This window comes from Oryzias melastigma, linkage group LG22 (assembly GCF_002922805.2).
Source record: "Oryzias melastigma strain HK-1 linkage group LG22, ASM292280v2, whole genome shotgun sequence".
Classification (NCBI taxonomy): domain Eukaryota; kingdom Metazoa; phylum Chordata; class Actinopteri; order Beloniformes; family Adrianichthyidae; genus Oryzias; species Oryzias melastigma.
This window is the reverse complement of record NC_050533.1, coordinates 17,137,852-17,149,967: the sequence shown is the minus strand read 5'-3', so window position 1 is coordinate 17,149,967 and position 12,116 is coordinate 17,137,852. Positions and strand designations below refer to the sequence as shown.

Sequence of the window (12,116 nt, the reverse complement as noted above, 5' to 3'; positions counted from 1 at the left end):
ATTCTGCCATCATTTCCAAACGTTTATTAGCTTATACCAACACTGGTGGGGGATTGCAGCATTTTGAACCCTGTGACTCAGGAAATAGGCTCCCACTTCAAACCTCCTTTTCTCGTTTCAAAGGAATTTACTCCATAAGGTGGGAGGAAATGCATCTAAAAGAACCCCTCTGTGAAGAGTTATCCCTAAGTCGCCTCAGCAATAAAAGGGCTTTTTAGCAGTTTGGTAATACAGAGAAACACCACCCTACATGTAGCCAATGACACAAACAACCTGTACTGACATAAAACCATAGGATCAAGGATTAGTCAGCTAGAGGTGGAGACTGTGTTGACAAAAGTTAGAGAGGAAGACAAGAGAAGGAGGAGAATCAGCACACAGGAAGTGCAGCTCCAGTCATTTCCTGCTATGAGGGCATAACCTTTTACAGAGCAATGTTGTTGTTGTTGTTGTAAGAAAAGTCTGTATTTATATATGATCAGGTACAGTATATGTAAATATGTACATGACTTTTAGGAAAACATTCACACTGTGAGTCTTAGAAACTTGTAATAACCTTGAATATCTATTTAACCATAATTTCCAACATTTTCTTCAATTTTTATCTATTCAATATAAACAATATTTTGTCTTTGGTATATCAAAAATTATTTTAATTTCCTGTCATAAATAACAAGTTTAAAGTTAACAGTTTCTGTGGAAATAAATTAGATCAGTTTTTTCTAAGTTGACCGGTGTAGTTTTTTGTCCATGTGGAAAACTGGAGTTGATGCATAAGCATAGTCCTTATGCCAGGCGAACTTGTATTAAAGGGTACACCAGCTGTTTCCCTTTAAACCAGGGTCAAGCTCAATCTACAACACAGAACAATGCCACCGTGGTCTGGGAGCTCCAGGGCTTCAACACTATTTGGGCAGAGGATACAGAAAACACCTGGATCTAAAACACCACTGCCAAAAATCAGGCGCAGGACAGATTCATGGCTAAGGAAACTTGAATGTGTCTGAATACCTTTATGAAAAAAAAAAATTAACCAAACATCTTTTATTGTCAATTTGTAACAACAATTATTGGTTTTCTAATGAACAAACACTGATCACATATCTCTGCGTAAAACAATACATTTATTAAAGCAATAGCAAAAAGTGTAATCAATTAAAAAAATTAAAGCTAAAAATGATAATTATACAAGTAGTCATAAATTGTTTGAATATGTTGAAAGTACAAGTGTTAGTTAATTTAGAAATATATATATAAAAACAATAAAAACATTAGAAACATAAAGACATTCTTGGAACCCTGCTAGAATTCAAAATATGGTCAAGAAATTTGCTTCTCATTGTATCCTATACTGCTCAGAAAACAGAAGGATGTGACATAATACTGCTAAAATTAGACAAATACTAAAGTCAGTTTAACACAGACTGCAAGATTGCATGTAATACAGAGAAAAACAGAGATAAGTTTTTTTAGATCAAACATGACAGTTTTTTCCTCAGCTACAGTTTGGGGTTTTTGCTGCATAACTAATAACTGTTAAATCTAGCATTTAGTTATATCTGCTATATTATATATGATATGTGGCATTAGCTTGAAGGTTATGTAACTCCATCAGCTGATTAAATAATAGACAGCTGCAAATTAAACATAAAAACATAAATACAAAAATGGCTTGGATCGTTTCTCTGCAACATGGATTAATCCTAATCTACATTCCTTGATATTCATGCACAATTGGGAATCACACTGAAACATACAAGGAAATCAAGATTTGGCCAAGAAAGACACATTTAACATGCAGGACTTGCAAAATCAAGTCAAACAGAAATATAAATACTGCAAACAGTGAATGCTGACAAACTTTGTGGATTTTGAGCAGGCAGAAGCAGCAACATGTTTTACCATTGCAGTGTTTTTAAAAAGAAAGCTATACAAATATACACAAAGGGTGAAGATGAGGTGCCCTTGACTCTAAGTATTGAGTTTTCCTGCTTAAGAAGAAAAGGCAAACATTAAAGACATCTTAAACAGATGCTGTAGATTTACACTGAAAGAAAAAAGCTGTTAGAGTATGCTGTACTGTACATATACAAAGTTTTTCCATAGTAAAAAAATACATAGCAAGTGTATTTGTCATATGTATTTAAGTCTTTTTTTGTTTTAATGTGGTTAATAAATAATCATCTAAATAAAGATACATATTGAAAAAAATGCAATATAAAAATGTAATAAACTTCTAAAAAAAAATAAAGAAAAACATGTTTTTACTGAAGAGATGACAAACTCCCACAAGAAAAAAAAATTAATGAAAGTGAAAAAATCCAATGAGTACAGACACTTGTATATTAAAAAATCCTTATGATGACATGCTGTTATAAAGTTATCAACTCTTTTAATAATAATAATAATAATAATTTGAATAAGTAGTATATCTTTCACAAACTATCAAACAAAATTCATGGAGCAAACTCTTTGTGTAGATATAAGGATGCCTCAGTTCTCAGTTTAAATCTGAACCGTACCTTAGATCTTTAAGACAAATTTTAGGGAAAGTGAATTGTTGCACCCCTTATGTAAACTGGTATATTTACGTTCAGGGTTTCAAACAATTGTGCAAAATTTACGAATGATTTAGTATTTATTGGTTTATTACATTACGCCAGGCTTGGTATAGGCCAATTTAAGGTTTTTTTTCTTAATTGTTACTTGCTTATCAGCAAATAAAAATAGATTTTTTCCACATTTTTTGTTTTTTGTTGTTGTTTTGTAAAAAATAAATCCTATATCGAAACAAAACAAAACTGCAATCCAAAAATCAAGGTGTGAATCGAATCATGGGGAAAGTGAACCATTCTTCAAAGGCTGAAAGCACTTTACAGTCACAGTCTGATTAGCGGATACATAAACTGTTGGTGGCAGAGCTGCAGGCCACCAGGACCAGTGTGGGGCGCAGAGTCCTTCCACGGGACAGTTTGACACATGGGCATCTTGCACAGGAACCAAACCTCAGATGACTGCTCTACCTCTGCACCACAGCCTCATCAAACCGTTTAGAGCTCTTTAAGTAAATGCAATCACCTTAGATTTAGTAGTACTCCTATTGTTATTATAACAATAACACCTTACATTGTTAAAAAGTTGAGAAACTAATAGCAGAATATGTGCTAATCTCAACAGACACAACAAGGCACGTGCCTCTGCATGTTTCAAACTTCTGATGGTTTCTGATGGTTTCCAACTTCCCTTTTCTTCTGACATAACTACAATGTAAAGCCTGTAACACTTTCATATGATTAATGTCATGTAGTACAAATAATTAGCACGTCGAGCAAGAAAAGGGGGGGCATCCTTCCTGAGCTACGTGTTATGGAGGGGGTTTCCATCATTTGCCAGAGACATTAGATGTCAGATGCAAGCAGAAAGGTGATGTTAACAGCTCAATCCGTCCAACAGTTCTCGTTTAGAGCATTCTTTGGCTCGCATTTAATATGGATTCCTGTTCACCACCAAACGAAGCTTCAAAACTGATGAATTTAGGACGTTTTCCCCCTTTGGCTGTTCTGATTATTCCAATAAAGAAATATCTGTTAGCCTCTGTATAAACTAGATTAGATTTCACATGAGCACCACCATCGTTTTTGTGTGCCCCCTCAAATGGCACTGTCATCCAGATGCTCCTAAATGCATCTCTAAAGGCCATAGTGAGGACGCCTTTGTCGTCTTCAAACACAAATCCATTCAGATGAGCAGGCACGACCACACACGCACACCAAAGACTGTGGCACAGAGGAGCTGTGTGTGAGGTCCACAAGTCAGGATGGAAAGACGAGTGGAAAGGGGCTTTGCTGTGGTAAGCCTTTGTTAAACGAGCTAATCCTCCATTGATATGATAAATCTTGTTTTTAGGGTAAAAAGTTAGGGGCAGGAGAGAATCGAAATGAGCGGTGACAATAATGGCAATGAAAAACGTCTCAACTATTCACAGATTCCAAGTATCAGGTATAACATAGTCATAGTTTGGATTATTGGGACTTGCCCGTGATTTAAAGAGTCGATCATACAAATCAGCATTTTTAAAATTTCAGTTTAATGTAGGGTACAGGTGCAAAGATAAAGGGAAAGCAGAACTGGCTTTGTGGTCACTTTCAGGAAGGTTTTGCCACTAAACCTCAATGTGTCTTACACCTTTACAAGTCTGACAACAAGTCAAACAATAACGACACAAATATTTTATCATCCAGCTTGTTTTTTGATTAAAACTTTTGCCAGAAAACTGTGTAGAGAGGCTTTTCTTTGGCATTTCAGCCATTAGGGCAAAAAAAAAAAATGTAGTTTAATGAAAATTAAAAACGACCCCACTTGTTTTAATGTCCCAATAAAGTCACTGCATGCTTCTTTGCCCTCCTCACTTTATCCTGGGTTATCTCAGGCACCAACAATGGATCGTTTCAAGAACACAAATCAAAGTTAAAGTTTTTATAAAAATGCGGACCAAAAAAAAGAGGCTCTGTTACCCCTTTGCATCAAACTGTCATGTGGTTTGTTTGTGGGTATGTTCCCTTCATTATGTCATTTTTCCTAACACAATAAGTACTTAATCTGACACAGATAGAAGATCATTGCAATAAGTTCACGTTGCACAACATTTGGTTAAGAAAAGATACTGCATTGACATTATGCAAGCAATACAATCACCCTTCAAGGTTTTTTCCAAAACCACAGCTAGTCAAATGTCAGCCTTGAACTTCAAACAACCCAGAACATTTTTTTCCCAAATTAACATCAAACCCTAAACTGTTTTCTAATATGGCATTCACAAATGCTGCATTTCAACCATTTGAAATAATAAGATCTCTCAGCAGCTTTTGGCACCATCACAAACAATGCACCTGAAAACAAAAGAGCGCAAGGAGGGATTCTGAAATAAAACTGAAAGCTTGTTGTGTATTGAAATTCTTAGTGACCTAAAACTAAGAGAGCCCAAAGCCTAACCATGTTCAGAAAGGTGCAGATTTTTGGTGAAAATAGGATCAGGAGGTGGAATGGTGTTGTTTATTTAGCTTGAGGTGGCAAGATAAAGGCTGTCACAGGACCAGCATGTGAAAGCTTGCTTTTATTCACCAGATAAACAACCCTTTTGACCAATAATGCTGCAGTACTTTAATGATGGCAAGACATTGATTACGCACACATAAGTCAAGACATCAGAACACAGATTTCTCCCTTTTTTATGCATTTATCAAATTCCTGACAGTATCAGGTAAACAAATAAATAACAACACTCTTAAGGTGCCAAAGCTGTGACTGCGTAAACCAAAATGACTGGAATACATTTGTTGCATTGGAAATTATATTAAAGACAGGCCCTGCACGCTAGGAGCAAGATGCTAGAGACCACAAGTTCCACCGGACCAAAGTCGGGGTTTTACAAAAGAAAATCAGTTGTTTTAAAGTCAAAACAATTGGTAAACCATTGTTTCATTTTCAGGGATATTTTAGCGCCCACAACAGAGAAAAATGTGCCTCCGTACTTCAACTCATCAAACAACTGCATTGGAAAATCCAATTATGCGCTCACGCAAACCTTGAAGGGAAAGCAGCACAACTTCTTCTGTAAGTCGCATCAAACACAATGTGGAAAAATGAGTTAATTTGTTACTGTCTGCATTGGAAATACAGATTTTTTTTTAATTTGCTGTAAGAATCCTACCAAACTAAGGTTTTCCTTAAAACAAGGCACCAAAAAGACACAGCAAAACATGGTTTGGAATTACCACATTAATATGTAAAAGTAATGTTCCCTTTTATTAATGATTTCTCAATCATTTCTCTGTATAACTCATTCTGATGGTGCAATAATCTCAATATGATGCCAACACAAGACAAATTTTGAAAAAAACAAAAGATTGTTTCACAATTTATATCTCACTTAAAGCAAAATTTAAACTTTGTTTACTTTCTGTCCCACTAGCTTACAGCCCCTCACAACCAGAAGCTAACATTATGGGTGCAACAAAAACGGCAAGTATTATTGGTGGAATCCAGCAGTACAGTTTAAGTCGTTAATGGACCTTTCCATCTGCAAGTGGACACATCAGAATGGAGCAGAGCAGGGGGACTTTGGCCCGCCAATTTCAGTTGCTGCATCACAAATATGAGCCTTTTTTATTTATTCATGATGCATCAAGATTTGAATAAAGAAATACTCAAAGATGCAGTTTTAATCTAAAATTATTTTATACATGCCCTCCCTTATGAGAAAAATGTTACAAGAATATGGTAAAAACACAATTTTTATTGGAGTGGGTCTTTAAGCTTTGATATAGGGGCAGAAATAAAATAAGTTTTATTCTTCTTCCGACTCCTTTCCAGTTATGAAGATATGTGGCCCTGTGTTGCATTGACTAATCTTAATGTCTTGTGGCATGCTCTTCATGACAGGAACTAATAAACAGAACAAGAACATTTGGCTCGTTCAGATGTTCCTGACTTATTAAAGTCAAACTCTTTTTAAAATACACAAGTGAACATAAAAAAATTAGAAGTAAAACCTGTTCAGAACAAAGTTTTAGCTCTCTAAACATGTCTGCTTTTAAAACGGGTGAAAGATTCTGTTCTGAAATATGCTGCACACTCTTCTCTTATCTGTTTAAGTTGTTTTGTACATTAAAAGACAAAGTCACATCCCAAACAAGCATCTGAGACTTGCGTAAGCTGTTGTGGAAATGCAACATTGTTTTTGCAGAAGTCTACCAAAAAAAAGCTTTGCAACAGACTTTAGTGTTACAAATTTCTCCTGCAGCATACCACCCGTCTACAATGTATCAGGAAACTGCACAGAACGTGCGTCCCTTCTGCTCTGCACCAAGTGCAAAGAAGACCAAGACGCATGCTTCATTTCAACAGTAATTTCACAAAGAAAAAAAAACAGTTTGCTCCTCTCTTTGCAGGCAGAGGCCAAGAAAAACATACTACAGCTGGAAGCAGAAAAAGTGGGGGTAGGTGCAGCTCCCTGACAAAGCAATACCCTCATATGGTTTATATTCTTGGAGGCATCTTTGTATACTTTCAGGATCAGGCAAACTCATCCCAACAGTCTCCAAAACACATTCATAATGTGTGTTCCTCCTAGAGTCAACAGTTTTTTTTTCTGCAGCTGAAGCAAGTCTTCACCAGGCTTGATCAAGAGAAGCAGCCATATACAGCAGAAAGGAAACCCATGTGGTAACTTCGCGGTAAAAGAAGCTTCGACTTTCTCGCTCAACAGGCTAACTAACCTGTTGCCTTCAATGAGGTGGAACATGCCTCACAGTTCATTCATAGCTTTGACTTCATCATCTCTGGAACACATTACTGTCTTTTTTCTAACCAAGACATCCAAACAAACTGACAATTGACACGTTTCCATTCTTAAACATTTCAAAAAATTCAAAATAACACCAGATTTGTAATGTTTCTGAGACTACAGTCAATTCCAAAGTACACTGACATCAAGACCATAACATTTTAATGCAAACACATCAAATGGGATGTGGAAATCTCGACCGCCACCCTGACATAACTCCTATTTCCTTCCACAACAAGCCAGCTCATGTTACTGTTTTTTTTTTTTTTTTTTTTTGGAGAACAGTGGTCTCCATACAAACACAATGACATGTCAGGGAGCCAAACCACTTCTCACTCATCGTTTTACACCTGCACGATGGAAGTGAATATTTTAGTCTGGCTGCACTATAACTAACTCATACTTAAGGATGATATATGATGATGGAGCTGGACAAAGTAGTGTCTATATAGGCACGACAATTTATCCTGGCTTGCTTTACGTTTAAAGTGAAAATATTCTTATGTCTGCTTGCAGCCTATGGAAATACTTTGGTGCTGAGGTTAAAACTGCCAACATCTCCTTCACAGCATTGTTAAGTGAGTGCACACCTGTCGGTCTAGACCCTTTTCAATTAACAGGAAATTCCAGGAAATTTTTACTGCTTTTCCAGTTTACATCAAGCCCAACAGTCCATAGTTTCCGTAATATGTTTTACAAAATATCATGGTAAAGCACCCTAGACGTATATACAATGGAAGGATTATCTATATCACCACGTGTAGGATTGACAAAATGGAAACCAGAAGTGGGACGGACATACTGACCGAAGTTTACTACGCCCAATTCAGCAAAGAGCCAAAAATGGCCAATTGAGCGAGGCAAAGAAAAGGCAGAGTTTTGTTGAGTCCACCTGCTAATCAAAAGCATACCTTTAATAATGCATAAACTTCTCTTTGTGTGTAAATTTGATTTACAGTGATCTTTTAAGAAATTACATTTGGTACTTCCTGGTTTGCATTGGGCTTGTTGAAGCATCCAAGGAAAACAATTGCAATTATTCCATAAAGATTTGATGATATGAATCTGAAGAAACAACACTCTGTCCTAATTTCAGTAAAGGTATCAAACCCCTGAAGTTATGGTGAGGTCGCTTTTTAATTAAAAGTCACTACATTTCCTGAGGAACCATGTGGGTTCATAGGTTTGTGGCATACGTGGCAGAAATTTCCACACCTCTCTCCGGAGATGAAGTCCTTTACATGTGTGGGTGGGTGCGCTTTCATGCTTGAATGTGCACACGCATGCATGGTTTACAAGTTATGAACAGTGTCCAGGGGCCTGACAGAGAGGAGGAAGGCCGAGTCACTATATCTATGGCTTCACAGGAAGACAGCGGTATGATCGAAGGTCTGTTTGGCCAGGCTCTTGCACACTGCTGCTGAGTTATAGCCCCATTGCTATCCTTCGCCAGCGCCTCTGCTTCAACAATATACTGCAATGTGCACTTCATCTCCTCTCTTTGGCCTGGAGTGTCAGGGGGCAGCTGCCAGATTCCCCTCCACAAGGGGCAAATAAACAGGTGAACCTGGGGGGAATTTTTTGTGAGGCTGACATTAGCTGAACTTTGTCTTGCGTTGGTAGGGTAGAAGTTCAGGAGGTGTGTGGTAACAGCAGGATGTAGGAATAGGCTTGTTGTTGCTCAACTAAACCATTAATAATTGAGCAAAGTTTGTACCACAAAGAGATAAAGAACAAGAGGCTATACATTTCCTTTTTAATTGGACCCCTAAAGTTGAATTCTTCATTTCACAGAAGCACAGTCTTGCAGGGGCAAAGGAACAAAACAAAACTAAATTAGAAGAAACTAAATAGGCAGGCAATTTCCAACTCTGAAAGTGTTACCTTCTTCAAAACAGAGACAGGCTCCGTCTCTGAAAGTTTACATACACAGACAAGAATAATAGCAAGTGCAACACAGAAAAAGCAATTTGACAAAGGTTTGAACAGGCAGTGCTGCTCTGTTTAACATAGTAAAGATACAGACACAAGGAGAGTCAGAGGAGCTAAAGAAAGCAGACAAAAAAGTCATACCAAGAGCCTGACTTTTTACTGCTCATTAAAGTCACTTCAACTAAAGTGAGAAAGAAGCACAGCGAGTATTACTTGGTAAAACCCTTGCCTCTCACAGCTCATAGGCTTTCTTGTTGTCTCAACATATAATTTCACTTCCTCTGCCACTTTCCTATCAGTTTGACAGATCACTCTCTATACTGAGGGACAGGAAAGGCAAACAGTGCTGAGAAAACAACACAGAATAAGACATTCTTCAACTGTTCATGCTGCTGAAATCAATAATGACATGTGGGTTTGAGGGAGCAGCTACAATTGAAACCTTGTTTTGACAGGTTTGCAGACTTGCTAATGTATGGCTGCAAACAAAATCAGAGGTTCATCAACTCAGTGGAGAGTAAATTTTACAATAATTTGAACAATTTCACTAAATAAATCGTTTTCGTGTCAATAAAAACCCACTTTGGTTATCTTTTGAACCATCTATCTACATAAAAAAATGTAATTATAATGTCATGACTTTGTTTTGGGTTAGTTCTGTTAAGAACTACATAGTCGCACATTTACAATGTCACAGCGGCAAGGCAGCACGAGAAATGTAATGGGACCCCAAGATGTGCATAGAGACACGTTTTCAGCGAATAAAACACTCATGCAAGTAAACAGTTGAATCCTTATTTTTTATACGTGAGAACACAACAATAGTTATAGATTTGAAAAAATAACTTGTCCGATAATATTTAATAGGGATTAACGTGATAATGTGACACCCCTAACTAGGTTTATGCCGTTTTTAGCCAAAACCAAAAAAAACCTTTTTTCAATTTTTAGGGAATAGTTTTTACAGAACGGCAATAGTTCATTAGAAATTCACCTGAATTGTGGACGGTACCGTTGGCACAAAGCAACCCTGTGCGCCCCCCCGCCCCTTTCCCTCTCTGCTGCTGAGAGCTCTCTGTTTACGTGCTTTTTTCCGCTAGCTTAGCTTCTCAAACCAGAAACATAAAATTATTGCTGCAACAAAAATGGAGAGCAATAATGGAGCTAGCCAATCATACAATTTGGAGACAGATGCCAGCTTGAACAAGGAAAACGAAGATGTGCATGGATAATCATCTACAGTGTATTTTCTACGTCACAAATACGCTCAAATTTCAAACAGTGTTTTTTAGTCTTCTCTTAATTCACGAAATAGAGAAATACACAGAAATTTAATTTTGGAGCTTAATCTTCTCAATATATTTCTTCCATCATCACAAAAACACAAGAAAATGTTAAAACATGTTAAAAATCATAATTTTCATCAAAATAGGCCTTTAATTCCTTTTTGGCTGTTAGTTGTAATGGTTTGTTATGCATCAACTCCTTTTAGAGTGCTGACGTTGTTAAGCAGAGCAGTCAAGGTGGAACTCAGTCAAAGGAGAGGAAAAACACAACTATTAATGAGTAGGTTAATAAGGAAAGAGGCATCCTCTTGCAGTGAACCGTGAACTGATGAACTAAAACTTCTGCGGCTCGTGACTGGGTTCACAAGGACAAAAGCACCGGGACTGCTGAATATTAAGCGTGCAGGGTTAACTCAGTGTAATCACACTTGAAGCAATTTCAGCGAGCATTAGCAAAGATTGGGATCGTGTGAGATTATCTTCCAATACTGGCTAAAGTCAACTGTGGCAAAGGATTTTTAAACAACTAGCAAAAAAGAAAGGAAGGGAAAAAAACTATAAAGAAGAATAGTGAAAGACACCGCCTTCTTTTGATGGTTTTGGCTGAGAAAATCAGCCCTGGAGCCCACAACTCCCCTCTGTCCCTCATGCAAAGCCTGCCAAGGAGGCTGTCCCAGCCTACCCAGCCCCTTTCCCTGCACAGGACCACACTTCTACACTCTGTCATTCTATGACTCTTGTGGCCAGGCCCTGCGTTCTGCCTTGCCACTTTACATTTAAAAAAGAGACCAGCACAAATCTGCACTGCAGATGGTAGAAATTACTTACTTCACTTAACTTCAGAGATATTTTTTCCCTTTTTCTTCTCCCTCTCTTTTTTCCACAAATTACTCCAAGGCTGGGCAAATTGATAGATTTCTTGTGCAAGTTGCCTTTGCGCCTGTGCATCAATCATCAATGTGATATAAATTTATTCAGCTTTGGGGTTTTGAAATACAGAAGCATTCCTGCAAATAAACAATGAAAACCATAGAAATCGAGAGGGGGAAAAAATCCAACTGTGCTTTTTACAACCAGCACAAATTGGGAATATTCTAGAGAATGAGTGACCAGCTTTTTCTTGACATGGAGCTGAGTGTGCTTTCCAGGAAACTTTTGGCCTTATGCATACCACACATTAAGTCCTGTGCTGCTGGGACGTCTTTTGGGATGAAATATGTTCCCTTGCTCTGAAAGAACATGCAGATGTGGGCTTGAAGAGAGGTAGGGAGTGAAATGGTGGTGATATATTTCACATATGTTTTAGTTGCTGCTGGTCAATGCGAAGTGCAGTTTCTCTATTTTGTATCTGCTACTTTTTCCTTTCATCTTCACTCAAATTTTATATTTTTGTAACTTTTTAAAAGACTTGGTGTCCAGAAAAAAGTAATAGCAAAGATTTGAAAATTTATTTTTTTATGTATTTTACCAGAATCAAGGGTAATTTATCCAAACAAACATGAATCTAAATCTGTTTTGTCCACAATTTGATTGAAACCTATTATCTAAACTTT

General features: G+C 37.3%; 1 protein-coding gene across 4 annotated transcripts in view; it reads right to left on the bottom strand.

Annotated features, from left to right (window-relative positions):
• prkd3 (protein kinase D3) overlaps positions 1-12,116 on the bottom strand; it is a 34,673-nt gene that overhangs the window by 14,297 nt on the left and 8,260 nt on the right. The gene's annotated exons all lie outside the window — the stretch shown is intronic.